Source organism: Macaca nemestrina, chromosome 8 (assembly GCF_043159975.1).
Source record: "Macaca nemestrina isolate mMacNem1 chromosome 8, mMacNem.hap1, whole genome shotgun sequence".
NCBI classification, from domain to species: domain Eukaryota; kingdom Metazoa; phylum Chordata; class Mammalia; order Primates; family Cercopithecidae; genus Macaca; species Macaca nemestrina.
In genome coordinates this window covers 28,424,324-28,436,830 of record NC_092132.1, presented here as the reverse complement: position 1 = coordinate 28,436,830, position 12,507 = coordinate 28,424,324, and the positions used below count along the sequence as shown (strand labels likewise).

The window sequence follows — 12,507 nt, the reverse complement described above, 5'->3', positions numbered from 1 at the left end:
ACAAAAAGGTTGAGCTTTATTTAGAGTGTGCTCAGTAAGCAATTAAACAAGGGAAGCTTGTTTATAAAGAAAAAAAAAGTACTTAAGTTAAATTCCTTGTATTTTTACAATTTTGCCTTGGGTTAACTTTATTGAACAGCATGAATCTAAGTGCAAATTTGCTCTTTCTGTCATTCATTCAACTTTTTTGTTGCGTCTACTGGGTGCCAGGCGTTGTTCTAGGTATGCGTTGAGCATCAGTTTTAAAATCAGCATCTCTTTCTGGATTCTGAGCATAGGACAATAAACATGAAAGATGGGATTTGGGCTCTCATGTTGCTTGCAGTCTAGATGGCAGGGTGGGGAACAGATAATTCAATAAGATATTACCATACATGTGATAGATGCTATCACAGAGCAAAGTTGAGTGCCAAGGGAGTAAATAGGAAGCAAACTTACCTTGGATGTGGAACAAGAGAGGCGGCGTTTTGGAGCATAGCCAAGAGACGGTTGGGAGGAGCAGCAGATAGCAATCCTAGACAGAAACAACATCTCATAGAAGATCCTAGTGAGAGGTGACAACGTGCTAGCAGCCCTCGCTTTCGTCGCCTCCTCGGCCTCAGCGCCCACTCTGGCCGCGCTTGAAGAGCTCTTCAGCCTGCCGCTGCACTGTGGGAGCCCCTCTCTGAGCTGGCCAAGACCGGAACCGGCTCCCTCTACTTGAGGGTACGTGTGGAAAGAGAGGCGGCGGCGGGAACCCGGGCTGTGCGCGCCGCTCGTGTGGGCGCGGGCTCGGCGAGTCCCCGCACTTGGAGCCGCTGCGCCGGCCCGGGGCGGTGAGGAGCTTAGCACCCGACCCGGGCCAGCAGCTGCAAAGGGTGCGCCAGGTCCTCCAGCACTGCCGGCCCGCTGGCGCTGCGCTCGAATTCTCGCTGGGTCTCAGCTGCCTCCCCGCGGGGCAGGGCTCGGGACCTGCAGCCAGCCATGCCCGAGGCCTCCCCCCACCCACCTCCCGCGGTGGGCTCCCAGGCGGCCCGAGCCTCCCCGAGGGAGGCCACCCCCTGCTTCTTGGCGCCCGGTCCCGTCGACCGCCAAACGGCTGAGAAGTGCAGACACTGCGCGGCACTGGCGGGTGGCTCCGCTGGCGACCCTGGCGCGGAGTCCACTAAGCAAAGCCAGCTGCGCTCCTGAGTCGGGTGGGGAGTTGGAGAACTTTTATGTCTAGTTAGAGGATTGTAAATGCACCAATCAGCACTCTGTGTCTAGCTCACGGTTTGTAAATGCACCAATCAGTGCTCTGTATCTAGCTAATCTAGTGGGGGCCTAGGAGAACTTTTCTGTCTAGCACTCTGTGTCTAGCTGAAGGATTGTAGATGCACCAATCAGCGCTCTGTAAAACGGACCAATCAGCGCTCTGTAAAATGGACCAATCAGCTGTCTGTAAAATAGACCAATCAACTATCTGTAAAACGGACCAATCAGCTGTCTGTAAAATAGACCAATCAATTCTCTGTAAAACGGACCAATCAGCAGGATGTGGATGGGGTCAGATAAGGGAATAAAAGCAGGCTGCCAAAGCGAGCACTGGTAAGCTTTTCGGGTAGGTTTCCACTTTGTGGAAGCTTAGTTTGTACAATGAATCTTGTGGCTGCTCACTATATGGGTTTGCGGTGAGTTTGTGAGCTGTAACACTCACCGGGAAGGTGTGCAGCTTCACTGCTTAAGTCAGCAAGATCACAAACCCACCGGAAGGAAGAAAATGGACACAGCTGAACGTTTGAAGGAATAAACTCCGGACACACCATCTTTAAGAACTGTAACACTCACTGTCAGCGTCCACGTTCGTATTCTTGAAGTCAGCGAGATCAATGAACCTGTCAATTCCGGACACACTAGAGGTGAGCAAAGTCATCATTTGTTTTAGAGGGTAAAGAAAGCTCAATATACTTGGCACTTACAAGAAAGAATGAAGGTGTTAAGTGTGGTTGAAGTGGTGAACGCTTTGCCATAGGCCTCACAAGCCATATTTTGGGGTTCAGACTATATCGTAAGAGCCTGGGTAAACCACTGAAAAATATTTTAAAATTTAGCTTTTATTATAGCAATACTTGCATATAATATACAAATAATTAAATCTAAAAATCTTACACAAAAATTATCAGTCCGTTGATGGCATGCCCCCTCACCCCAAAGGAAACCACTGCCAATTTTTTTTTTTCCTTAGAGTCTTCCTCTGTCACCCAGACTGGAGTGCAGTGGCATGATCTCCGCTCACTGCAGCCTCCGCTTCCCGGGTTCAAGCGATTCTCCTGCCTCAGTCTCCCGAGTAGCTGGGGTTACAAAGGCCCACCATCTCATCTGGCTTTTTTTTTTTTTTTTTTTGAGACGGAGTCTCGCTCTGCCGCCCAGGCTGGAGTGCAGTGGCCGGATCTCAGCTCACTGCAAGCTCCGCCTCCCGGGTTCACGCCATTCTCCGGCCTCAGCCTCCCCAGTAGCTGGGACTACAGGCGCCCGCCACCTCGCGCGGCTAGTTTTTTGTATTTTTTAGTAGAGACAGGGTTTCACCGTGTCAGCCAGGATGGTCTCGATCTCCTGACCTCGTGATCCGCCCGCCTCGGCCTCCCAAAGTGCTGGGATTACAGGCTTGAGCCACCGCGCCCGGCCGGCTTTTTTGTTTTTTAAGTAGAGACGGGGTTTCACCATTTTGGCCAGGCTGGTTTTGAACTCCTGACATCAAGTGACATACCCGACTCTGCTTCCCAACGTGCTAGAATGACAGGCATGAGCCACCGGGCCTGGCCACTTACCATTCTTTTACCTTCTAGATAATGTGAGTAAGCATCTTTGATTTATAGATTTTAGACATTATGCCTTCCTAGTATAAAAAAGGAGAAATTTATTTATTTATAATGTCAACTTTTTATTTTAGATTCAGGGGGTACAGGTGCAGATTGTTTCTACCTGGGTATATTGTGTGATGCTGAGGTTAGAGGCACGGTTAATCTCAGCATCCAGGTACTGAGCATAGTGCCCAGTAGTTTTTCAATGCTTGCCTCCCCGCCTTTCCCCATTAGTAGACCCCCATGTCTATTTTGCTATTTTTGTGTCCATGAGTACCTAATGTTTAGCTCCCACTTATAAGTGAGAACATGTGGTATTTGGTTTTGTGTTCCTGTGTCAATTTGCTTAGGATAACAGCCTCCAGCTGCATCCATGTTCCTGCAAGGACGTCATTTTGTTCTTTATTATGGCTATGTAGTATTTCACGGTGAATATGTACCACATTTGTTTTCAATCTAATTCATCATTAATGGGCATCGAGGTTGATTCCATTTGACAAAGGAGAATTTTATATTATTCTTTCTGTTGCTAATCCCTTTATTCTTTCTAATATGACTTTTTTTGTATTTTTCTTACATTTCTGTTTGTAATTTTAATTGTTCCAGGCCGAGTCAAGTAGTGGACTGTGAATATATTTTTATCTTGTGTAAATTTTCATTTTTTCTGATGTCGATAATTACATTGCTTATTTTGCTTAGCTTTCTTTGAATCTCTGGCCAAATCTTGTATCATTCCACAACTCTGAAAACACTTCTACTACCATCTCATCTCTACTTCCTGTATTACCTGGAACTTGAAGCTTTCTAGGGTTCTATGTGGGCAATTTTGCTTGCTTCTCATGAAATTCTTTTTTTGCAGGCACTCATGTCTGACTTCCCCTGCTCTGCTGGGTTTTGTAGCATTTTTTAAATTAACTTTTTCTCGTCATCTGTTGTTTTCTGTTTTCCCCCATTTCAAGTTCTATTTATTTCTAATTCAATCAAAGATAAGAAATTTGAATTCCTGTTTCTCTCTGGAATAGAGTTCCAGAAGATCTGTACTCAATGCTAAGACTGGAATTCATCCATGAGATTTCAGTAGAGGATTCTCATATTTGCTTTGAATAAGCATCTGTCTGGCAGCAGTGTAGAGAAAATGAATCTGAGGGGAGTTGGATTAGGTTTAGGGCCAGTAAAAATAGGTCAGATAATAACAGACTGGAGTTAGGGTGGTGGTAGTGAGGATGAAGAGAGTAGGCCTAACTAAGAAGTAATTAGGAGAAGAATCAATTTTTTCTGGTATCAATAATTTGAGAATCAATTATTAATTAAAGAATCAATAATTTTTATTATATATAATATTATATATTACAATAATTATTAATTAAAGAATCAATAATTATTGATTCTTTATTAATTAAAGAATCAATAGTTTCTGGTAAGTAATTGAATGTGGGAGTGATGGAGAAGTCGGAGAGAAGATAGTTAAGATAATGCCTTCGTTTTAAGCATGGGAAGACGAGTAGATGGTAATCTTATTTATGACAGTAGAGGGCACCAGAAGAAGATGAGATTTTGGAATGGGAGACATGAGAATTCAGTTTTGGACTATTGAGTTTGAGATGTCTGATACATTTAAGTAGAGACATTGAGTAGGCAGTATTAAATGGCATTTGAAACCCATGGCAGTGGAATAAATTAAAACCAGGAGAAGAGAAAAAGGAATTGGATAGAATCCTCATAAATGTCAACATCTGATGGCTGGGCAGAAAAAGAGGACCCTACAATGACGTTTGAAAAGCCATGAGAGAGAGAGAGAGAGAGAGAGAATGGTGTCAAAGAAAACTAATAAGGGCTTGTCTAGTGGTCAAGTATGATAGACTAAAAATATCTTTTAAATTTAGTGACATAAAGGCCATTGATGACCTTGGAAAGAACAATTTATGTGGACTGGTAGGTGTAGAATCTGAAGGAGTAAGCAGGAGATGCAAAAATGGAAACAGTGAATATAGAACGTTCTTTCAAATAGTTTGGTTTTTAAAGAGTAAAGGAGGAGAGAGAGCTCGGTAGGCAAAAATGTGATGTCAAATTTCTTTTTAGTTATTTTTTGTAAGGTGAGATATTTGAGTATCCTTAAATGTTAATGGATAGCCAAATAAAAGTAGAGATCAATGATATAAGTCAGTGTCAGAAGTCAGTGATAGAGTGAGGGCCTTGAGAAAGTGAGAGGGAAGGGTCTACAAAGTGCAGGTATGAAGCTTAAGATCGGAAGAGGACCACCACATCCACTGTTATAAGTGGGCATGGTAGAGGGGCCAGGTAAATGTATCAGTTGATGAAAAGAGAGAATTCTTGATGGCTTCCATTGTCTCTGTGCAGTAGTGAAATTCAAGGATTCAAGGTTATGTGCCTACAAGTGAGGAAGAAATGATGGGATCAGAGATCTGAGGAATGTGGGAACAATTTGAAATAGCTAGTGTATTGGGTTGAATGGTATCCTTCCAAAATACATGTCCACCTAGAACTTCAGAATGAGACCTTATTTGGAAATAGGGTATTTGCAGATGCAATTAATTAAGATGAGGTCATTTTGGGCTAGGGTGGGTCCTAAATCTGATGACTAGTGTCCTTTTGAGAAGAGAGAAACAATGACACAGATGGAAACAGTGGGAAGATGGCCATACAAAGACACAAAAAGATATACAGAGAGAACATCATGTGAAGACAAGAAGAGACTGGAATGCTGCATCTACAAGCCAGGGAATGCTGAGGTTTGGTCGGGTGCGGTGGCTCACACCTGTAATCCCAGCACTTTAGGAGGCTGAGGCGGGTAGATCACTTGGGGCCAGGAGTTCGAGACCAGTCTGACCAACAGGGAGAAACCTTGTCTCTACTAAACAAAAATTACACAGGTGTAATGGTGCACGCCTGTAGTCGCAGCTACTTGGTAGGCTGAAGCACAGGAATCGCTTGAACCTGGGAGGCAAAAGTTGCAGCGAGCTGAGATCATGCCACTGCATTTCAGCCTGGGTGATAGAGTGAGACTCTGTTTCCAAAAAAACAAAACAAAAAAAAAAAAACTGAGATTTGTTGGCACCATAAGAAACCAGAGGAGAATTGTGGGACAGACGGATTCTCCCTCAGAGTGCTCAGAGGACTAACCCTGCTGACTCCTTGATTTTGGACTTCAGACCTCCAGAACTGTGAGCCATCCAGTTTGTGGCAATTTGTTATGGAAGCCCAAGGAAACTAAAACAGGAAAAAATGGAAAATGAGAGTGTACTACAAAAACTCAGATTATAAGTACTATTCAGAACTTAGTTGAGGTTGGTGATCATGAAATTATGTTGGCAATAAATGTAAGGCAGCCCAGGCTTAACTGTGAAAAGTGAATAGATAAAGCAGGATTCATATTCTGTCATGTATAAGCGGAATATGGACAAGGTGGCAATAAAACTGAAAATATTTCAACAGAAGGGATGCAAAGATGAAATAAAGTGTGCTTTGAGTAAAGATTAAAGACTTAAGGTGGGTGACTGGAGGCAGCCAGCAAAGGGGTTCAAGGGACAGGCTGAAAAATAGCTATAGTAAGAGAAATTGAGTAAGAGTCAAAATAAGAGGTTAAGGTGAGAGAGTAAGATGATTGAGTTTGTGAGTTCATAGCTGAAGCAGTTCTAGGCCATGACAAACTCCAGGATGCAACTGAAGTGTGGAGGTGGCAGTCATCAAAAATGAAAATTTCAGGGCCAGAAACTTAGACGGGTCATCCATACTATAGTAAAACTTTCACTTTCTGGTGATTCTTATCTTTTAATAAAAATGATGCTTACAACGAAAACACAGTTCATTGGATTTAAAAAGATGCTAAAAAACAGTATGTGTCTATATAGTAGAAATTCATATCTACTAAGGGATGCCATAAAAAATCAATGTGATAGTCTCTCTTTTTTCTTTTTTCTTTTTTTTTTTTTTTTTTTTTTTTTGAGACGGAGTCTCGCTCTGTCGCCCAGCCCAGGCTGGAGTGCAGTGGCGCGATCTCGGCTCACTGCAAGCTCCGCCTCCCGGGTTCACGCCATTCTCCTGCCTCAGCCTCCCGAGTAGCTGGGACTACAGGCGCCCACAACCGCGCCCGGCTAATTTTTTGTATTTTTAGTAGAGACGGGGTTTCACCGTGGTCTCGATCTCCTGACCTTGTGATCCGCCCGCCTCGGCCTCCCAAAGTGCTGGGATTACAGGTGTGAGCCACCGCGCCCGGCCGATAGTCTCTCTTATATAGTCCCATGGAGAATTACAGAAAGTGGACTTCATGTTTTAAATCAATGAAATGCCAACTTAAAGTTGAGTTCTATTTTGAAACTTAATTAATCCTGAAATGTTTCAGAATCAAATTCATCAGGGCACCGAAGTAAAAATGTTAAAATATAATCAATCTGTATCTTTCTCTCAGAATTACAAATGACTGGTACCAATTACAAAGTGGTCAACATCTTATTCATAGGCTTTAAAGCATAGCAAAAATGACTATGATTGGCTATGTGATTACATTTTCATTTAATAAGTGACACGTGAAATAATTTTTGTAGGGTCCACTCCTGTGGGGCTTAGCGGGTGTTCTCCCTGTGTGTGGAAACGAGAGAGTGTAATAAATAAAGACACAAGATAAAGAGCAGCTGGGCGGGGGGGACCACTACTACCAAGATGCGGAGAACGGTAGTGGCCCTGAACGGCTGGGCGTACTGATATTTATTGCATACAAGACAAGAGGGGCAGAGTAAGGAGGGTGAATCTTCTAAGTGATTGATAGGGTGAAGCAAGTCACGTGATCTTAGGACGGGGCCCTTCCCTTTTAGGTAGCCGAAGCAGAGAGAGAAGGCAGCATACGTCAGCGTTTTCTTCTATGCACTTAATAATATAGATCAAAGACTTTAAGACTTTCTTTATTTCTTTTACCACTCTCTACTACGAACTTCAAAGAGGAACCAGGAGTACGGGAGGAACGTGAAAGTGGACAAGGAGCATGACCATCGAAGCACAGCACCACAGGAAGGGGTTTAGGCCTCCGGATGACTGCAGGCAGGCCTGGGTAATATCCAGCCTTCCACAGGAAGCTGGTGGAGCAGAGTGTTCCCTGACTCCTCCAAGGAAAGGAGACTCCCTTTGGCGGTCTGCTAAGTAATGGGTGTCTTTCCAGACGCTGGCATTACCACTTGACCAAGGAGCCCTCAAGTGGCCCTTATGCGGGCATGACAGGGCTCACCTGTTACCTTCTAGGTCACTTCTCACAATGTACCTTCAGCCCCTGACCCTATACCCGCCGGTTATTCCTAGGTTGTATTAGTAATGCAAAAAACAGTAATATTAAAAAAGCTAATGATTAATAAGTTTATAATAATGATTGATAATTGTCCATGATCATCTTTATATCTAATTTGTATTATGACTATTCTTATTCTAACTATTTTCTTTATTTTACTGAAACAGTTTGTGCCTTCAGTCTCTTGCCTCAGCACCTAGGTAATCTTTCGCCCACAAATTTTTGACTCAAGTAGTTTGACTACTCATGATACAAGTGCAAAACAGATACACAAACACTACAGATGATAGAATGTACAATATAATTAAGAAAGACCTTATCAGCGTACAGAGAGTCTTACACATAAGCAAGTGGCATTTTTAAATATTATAAAGTCATCCTTCAACTCATGGGGATAGTTAAACTGAGATAACTGTTTTGTAGGTGAGAAAACACAGGGCTAAGATGATAATTTCTTTCACATAGTTAAAGGGCTAACAGCACCATTTTTTTTTCTTTTTTTTTTTTTTTGAGATGAAGTCTCACTCTGTAGCCCAGGCTGGAGTCCTGGGGCACCATCTCGACTCACTGCAACTTCCGCCTCTTGGGTTCAAGTGATTTTCTTGTCTCAGCCTATTGAGTAGCTGGGATTACAGGTACCCGCCACCATGGCTGGTTAATTTTCTGTACGGTTAGTAGAGACAGGGTTTCACCTTGTTGGCCAGACTGGTCTCGAGCTCCTGACCTCAAGTGATCCACCTTGGTCTCCCAAAGTACTGGGATTACAGGCGTGAGCCACCATGCCCTGTCTAGACAGCATCATTCTTAAAGTCAGGCAAGCAGCGCCTTCCCCATGCAGTGGGTCAACATGTGCCCTGAGGAACTCGTGAGACTCAAAACTAGGGGACTGTCTTGAGACTCTGGCCCTAGGACAGTGAGGGGATCATTCATTGCTGAATGGTGGGGTATTTCTGCTGTGGGATTGTATGATATTGGTCAACTAGACTGGTGCTGATATGCTGATTTTGGATGATAATTTATTCCCATCAGAAAACAGGAAGTAGGGCACTGGGCTACCAAAACTCAGTAGCCATGCACCAGCTCTTTCCCTTCATGGTCTTTTTCTTACCATGGTGAACATCCAGTTTGCAGCACCTGAGGGCAGCCCTGTGTCCTTCCACCACTGTCACCTGTCTTACCCACAGGATCTATGCCTCGTGTCAGGGAATCATCCAGATTTGACTGTGCCTATCTCGTTTGAGTGTTTTCAAGGCTATTCCATGATTCTAATGTGCCCTTGTTATCAATATCACTTATTTTCTTCAACTGATGTTGAACACATTGTACTCTCCCAAGCAGGTCTTAAGTCATCATGCCAAGTCAGGGCTGGACCACTCTTCTTATTCTGCACATAGGCCCCACTTAGGCAGGGATTCATTCAACATTGAAAGAGTTTACATTCTAGCAATGTAGTAGTTATGGCCTTTTCTAGTGCTCTCCATTGTTTAGTATAGACCCGTGTTTCCATCTGGTATTTTTCTTATGCCTGAATGATTTCCTTTAACATTTGTTTTTTTTGTAGTGCAGGTAAGCTGATAATGAACTCTTCTTTCATATGTCTGAAAAAGTTTATAATTCATTTTTGTTTTTGAAATGTAGTTTTATTAGGCATAGACTTGGGGCTGACAATTTTTTCTTCCAGTGCTTTAAAGATGTTTCTCCACTGTCTTCTTGCTTGCATCATTTCCAGTGAGAGTTCTACTTTTTTATCTTTCTTCTTCTGTAGGTAGTGTGTTGGCTGCATTTAAGATTTTTCTTTGTATTACTGGTCTTAAGCAATTAGATTACGATGTACTTTGATGTGCCTTTCTTTGTGTTTATTGTGCTTGGGTATTGATAATTTTTGAGGGTCTCGGTTTATAGTTTTCATTAAATTTGTAAACATTTTATCATCACTTTAAGTATTTTTTTTCTTTCTACCTCCTTTCCTTGGAGAATCCTTGATGCTCTTTTCATTTTTAAAAAATTCGCTTTCTCTCTGTTTCAGATAGCTTCTATTGCCATATCTTCAAGCCCACTGATTATTTTTCTGCAGTATTTAATCTGCTAGTGATCCCATCCATTATACTTTTGATCTCCCACATTATAGTTTTCACGTCTAGAAGTTTTCCATATCTTCCATGTTTCCGCTTGTCTTTTAAAACATACAGAGTAATTTTATAGTAACTTTTAAAGTGTTTATCTGTCAATTTTAGTATCTATGTTAGTTCTAGATTGGCTTCAATTGATTGAGTTTTCTTCTCATGATGAGTCATATTTTCCTGCTTCTTTCTATGCCTAGAATCTTTGATTGGATGCCAGACATTATAAATTTCACATTCTTGTGTGCCAGATATTTCTGTGTTCCTATAAATATTCTTGCAATATTTTTTTTCTGGGATGCAGTTACATTACTTAGAAACCATTTGATACTTTGTTTCTGCTTTTCATAGTTGTTAGATGGAACCAGAGCAGCTTTAGTCTACTGTTAACTATTCCCAGCTATGGAGGCAAGATCCTTCTGAGTACTCTGTCCAAGGTCTTATGAATTATAAAAATTTCCACTATGGCTATTGGAGACAGGCACTATTCCCAGCCTGTGTGAACTCTTGGTTCCCTTTATCCCTTTCAGATCATTCTTTCTGTGCACATGGGCAATGTTCTTATATGCATGTATTTATAAACATTCTGGTGAATTATCAGGGGGTATCCTCTGAAGATCTTGAGTCTCTTTCCTCACCTTTCTGGTATGCTGTCCTGCAGTCTTTAGCTGCATTGGTCATCATGCTCTCAACTCTATCTCTTCAACTCAGAGAGCTTGTCAGGCTACTCCCTGCATGGAAGCCTCGAACTTCTCAAGGCAGTCACCTGGGTCACTTGTAGGGATCCTCATGTTTGTTTTCTCTTTCAGAGATCACTGACCTTTGTTGCCTAATGTGTTCAAAACTTTTATTTCATATATTTTGTCTGTGTTTATATTGTTTGTTTCAGGGGGGAGAATGTATATAGCCCTAGCTGAAGCTGCCTATCTCATCATATTTTAGGAGCTGTTAGTTTGTAAGGATCAATGAAGTAATGTATCCTAGAATGATACCTCATTTGATAGAATAGAGGATGACATTTGACCTTCACTGTTTTTGAAAGGATGCTCTTTATTAATATTAACAGAAGATACAAAGTTCAAAAGATCTTGTTTGCTTAAATTGATGTTAATCATGACATTTTTAATCTAAGAAAAGAAAATTTCTGGGACACTGTGTGAAGAAGTTGAAAAAGCATGTAACTTGTCTTCTTTCATTACTCTCATTGCCTTTACAAAGGGAAATATTGCAAGTATTTGTAATTAGAGACATGATCTCATCACCCCAGTCCATAGACTTGTCTCCACATACAACATCACAGTAAGAGGTAGAAATAGTAGAATTTATTTATACATCCAGTTATTTTGAGAACAACTCTACAAATTCATTCAGCTAATTGACTAAACACATTTGAAATGTGTATGTGTGTGTGTGTGTTCCTAATTTCTTTCTACCTGTGTAGGGTAGAATGGGCAGAATCTAGAGTAACTAGAATAATTGAAGCAATTACATCTGAGAAATTGTGGGAAATGCAGGTCTTGACATCTTTAACAAGACTGTAATGTTAGGAAAATCTCCTCTTTAATTTTCATCTTAAAGAATGTGAAAGGCCCTAATGTCTGCACGCTATTGTGACTTGATTTTATACCTCTGCTCTTTATGGCTCTCCTATGTTAAGCAATGAGTATTCTTAAGATCTCTGTAATGTTATTAGTGCGGAAAGAAGGAAGGGAGGTAGAGAGGAAGGAAGAAAAAAGGGAAGAAGGAAAACGAAATAAAACTATTTGTTTATTAACTTGCTAATGTATTAAAGATATTAATATATCTATATTAATAGAGCGCCCTGTTTTAAAAAGATTTATGGCAACCTTCAAATATATATGCAGTGTAAAAACAGAATAAAAGACTTGGATGAGAAGGTTGGACAAAGAGAAATAAAACAGAATAGTTGACACTGGAACACGGTTAGGGTCTCATTCTGTTTGTGCTGCTATAACAGAATACCACAGAATGGGTAATTTATAAAGAACAGAAATTTACTTCCCATTTTTCTGGAGGCTGGGAAGTCCAAGATCAAGGCACTGGCCTCTGGGGAGGGCCTTGCTGCATACTCCGGAGGGGAAGAATGCTATGTCCTGACTTGGTAAAAGGCAGAAGGGTAAGAGAGAGAGAACGTGCTTCCATGAACCCTTTTTTTGTGTCGCTCAGGTTAGAGTGTACTGGTACAATCATAGCTCACTGTAGCCTTAAACTCTTGTATGAGCCTTTTTTAGAATGGCATTAATCCATGCATGAG

The 12,507-nt window shown here is 41.7% G+C and overlaps 1 long non-coding RNA gene across 2 annotated transcripts in view; it reads right to left on the bottom strand.

The window, feature by feature from the left end:
• LOC105475939 (uncharacterized) overlaps nt 1–12,507 on the bottom strand; it is a 94,819-nt gene that overhangs the window by 7,898 nt on the left and 74,414 nt on the right. For both annotated transcript variants that reach the window (XR_011606807.1, XR_011606808.1), the window contains exon 3: nt 439–2,046. This is a non-coding gene — a long non-coding RNA (uncharacterized lncRNA). The remainder of the gene's footprint in view (nt 1–438; nt 2,047–12,507) is intronic.